The sequence below is a fragment of the Sapajus apella genome, unplaced genomic scaffold, assembly GCF_009761245.1.
Source record: "Sapajus apella isolate SASKATOON/1434 unplaced genomic scaffold, GSC_monkey_1.0 scaffold45, whole genome shotgun sequence".
Taxonomy (NCBI): Eukaryota; Metazoa; Chordata; class Mammalia; order Primates; family Cebidae; genus Sapajus; species Sapajus apella.
In genome coordinates this window covers 15,558,289-15,561,331 of record NW_022436985.1, presented here as the reverse complement: position 1 = coordinate 15,561,331, position 3,043 = coordinate 15,558,289, and the positions used below count along the sequence as shown (strand labels likewise).

Sequence of the window (3,043 nt, the reverse complement as noted above, 5' to 3'; positions counted from 1 at the left end):
ACCAGTAGATCACCGGCACCAGCCACTCCAAACAAAACCCAGTCTAAAGATGGAGACAGAGCCACCTGCATTTACCAGTTGACTATCAACCCTGCCTAAAAGCATAGCATTTTCCAAAAAACTGAAAAGGATGAACTTGCCCAACCATCTGATTGTTTTCAGATAAGGAAGCTAAAGACTCAGAGATTAATGCCCTACCAAATGTCACACTACCAGTGGCTGACTAGGCCAAAATAGAATCTCCTGTATTTTATTTTATTAATTTTTTTTTATTTTAGATATTTTTATTTCTCCAAATTTGTTATTTATCAGGAATGACTAAAATAAAAAATACAATTGAGTCCCATCATCATCATGGAAATGGCTTTAAGAGAAAACTGGTCAGATGAATATTATTGCTTCCCATTTTCAACCAGTAAATAGTTGCCACAGATAAACTGACAGCCAGGAATCTGCCGAGAATGCTCAAGATACATTATATAATACAACATGCCTGTTCACAGGGGGAAAATTCCCAGAAAATAGCTTATGGGTATTTCTTGATTTCATCATACAAGACAAGTACAAAAGCACCACCCATGCCTCTGAGAACATTGGACCATGCACCCTTGAAGAAAGCTTTGCCTCCTTCATCAGGAGCGATCTTCCTCCAGCAGTCAAGTGTGCCTGTGTACATGATGTCAGTTCCTTTGCGCCCAGACTGCATCATCATGCGGCGGCGAACAGTGTCAAATGGATAGGAAGTCAACCCAGCAACAGCAGTGACAGTCTGTGCGATCATCCAGCTGATAACGATGTGAGTGTTCTTGGGATCCGCAAGCATTCCCTTTGCAGTGTCATAGATACCGAAGTAGGCAGCTCGGTAGATGATAATACCCTGCACAGACACGTTAAAGCCTTGGTACAGGCCCTTAATCCCATCAGATTTGCAGATCTTAACCAGGCAGTCGCCGAGGCCTCGAAATTCCCTTTCAGCTCCAGCTTTACCCACATTTGCTGCTAGACGGGTACGGGCAAAATCAAGAGGGTACACAAAACACAAGGATGTGGCCCCAGCAGCACCGCCTGATGCCAGATTCCCTGCAAAGTAGCGCCAAAACTGGGTCCTCTAGTCCACACCACCCAGGAAGATCTGCTTGTATTTATCTTTGAAGGCGAAGTTAAGAGCCTGGGTGGGGAAGTATCTGATGACATTGGCCAGGTTACCGCGCCAGAAGGACAGGACTCCCTGCTCCTTGGGAATACGGACCACGCAGTCTATAATGCCCTTGTATTTTTTATCTGCGGTGATCTGCTTGCTGGCATGCTGTACCTGCAGCAGCAGCTTGACCCCCTCGATAGGCGCTACCGCCGTCTTGGAGATGGCTGCGGCCACTCCACCTGCCAGGAAGTCCTTGGCGAAGGACACAGCGGCATCTGTCATGTTGAAAGGAAAGACGAGGCAGGCTGCTGCAGGACGGGACTGGGCCGGGAACCGGCTTTGACTCCGGGGCTGCGGGGCGAATCTCCTGTATTTTAATGATTTATTGATAAGTTGGTGAATTAGTGACACACTCTGCTTTCTTTCTTTTAGAACCTAAAGGAACTGCAGGTGGCTTCCTGAACACAATCTCCAGTGCGGGAGCATGGGCAATTGAAAGTTCAGAATAGATCCATGAATACCTGTTAAATGGTTCCAGTCCTGACATCTGTCCCACTTTTCTTCCCTTTGTACCTCATCATCCACTGTTTGCATTCCCCCAGTGGAGAACAGTCCATGTAAAACTATACTCAAATCACCTGGGGATCATCCTTGTTAAATTTCAGTCTGATTCAGTAGGTGTGGGGTAAAAGCCAAGATTCTGCATGTTTTTAACAAGCTCTCAAGTGATGCTAATGTTGCTGACCACACTTTGTTTTTTGTTTTTTGTTTTGGGGGTTTTTTGAGACAGAGTCTTGCTCTGTTGCCCAGGCTGAAGTGCAACGGCATGATCACAGCTCACTGCAGCCTCGACCTCCTGGGCTCAGTCAATCCTCCTGCCTCAGCCTCTCAAGAAGCTGAGACTATAGATGTGCACCACCATATCTGGCTAATTTTTGTATTTTTTTTTATAGATACAGGGTTTTGCCATATTGCCCAGGCTGATCTTGAACTCCTGGCACACTTTGAGTAGGAAGGACTAACATAACATAGTAAGAATAGTGTTATTTCATATGAGGACTTTTCTAAATTTAAAAGGAGAAAAAAAAAAGATTAAATGGTGCTAAGTAATACTCAAATTAAGACAATCTCTAAAATCTATATTTCTGAGCCCTGAACTCTAACCAGTAAGCAAGTAGCCTTATTTGATGTGGTGGGAAATAGAATTATCACTACTTCTTAAAAAAATAAAAACATTAAAAACTTACTATATAAACACACCTACCCTGGATTACATTATCTTTTATGCCTTAATAAAAATAATAATGCTGATTAGAATACCTATTTAAAACATATGCTGTATTTTTCCCTGGCTAAGAATTCATACAATTCTATTTCTCTTTTACTTGACTCATTACTCTTCACACTACTTTCTGAAAACAATTATACCACCAAGTGGACAATACAAAAATTAGTTTATATGATGTTCAACTTTCTCCATTTCTATTATCCAACTTCACAGGTTAGTGAAGTGTTCCTGATTTGATCTAGTTAATAAAGCCCCAGCAAGACTCACTACTTGAAGATTGACAGCCTCAAAAGATAAGCCAGATTAAAAAATCATCTTCCCGTACCATTTAAACCATGGTATCTAACACTGCTGATAAGGATGTGTAACAGTAGGTAAATATTTCCTCCATGGACACCAATGACAAGTATACAACACTAAAGCAGTTTTCTGACATATGAATTCATAGCATGTATTAATTCACAGCCACAGACCTTGGATAATGAAAGCAAGATAATTTTCACTGCTTTTATCTTGGGTTTTTAAAATTTACGCCTAATTCAAAAACAGAAACAGGCAACATTACAGAGAAGAATAACAGTGAGAACACCAGTGCCCTTCCACTATGGAGAGTG

The 3,043-nt window shown here is 41.9% G+C and overlaps 1 pseudogene across 1 annotated transcript; it reads right to left on the bottom strand.

The window, feature by feature from the left end:
* Nucleotides 1–341: 341 nt before the first annotated feature.
* On the bottom strand, nucleotides 342–1,517 carry LOC116524480 (annotated as a pseudogene). The gene has a single exon (XR_004257348.1). The product of XR_004257348.1 is annotated as an ADP/ATP translocase 2 pseudogene (transcript).
* Nucleotides 1,518–3,043: the final 1,526 nt, after the last annotated feature.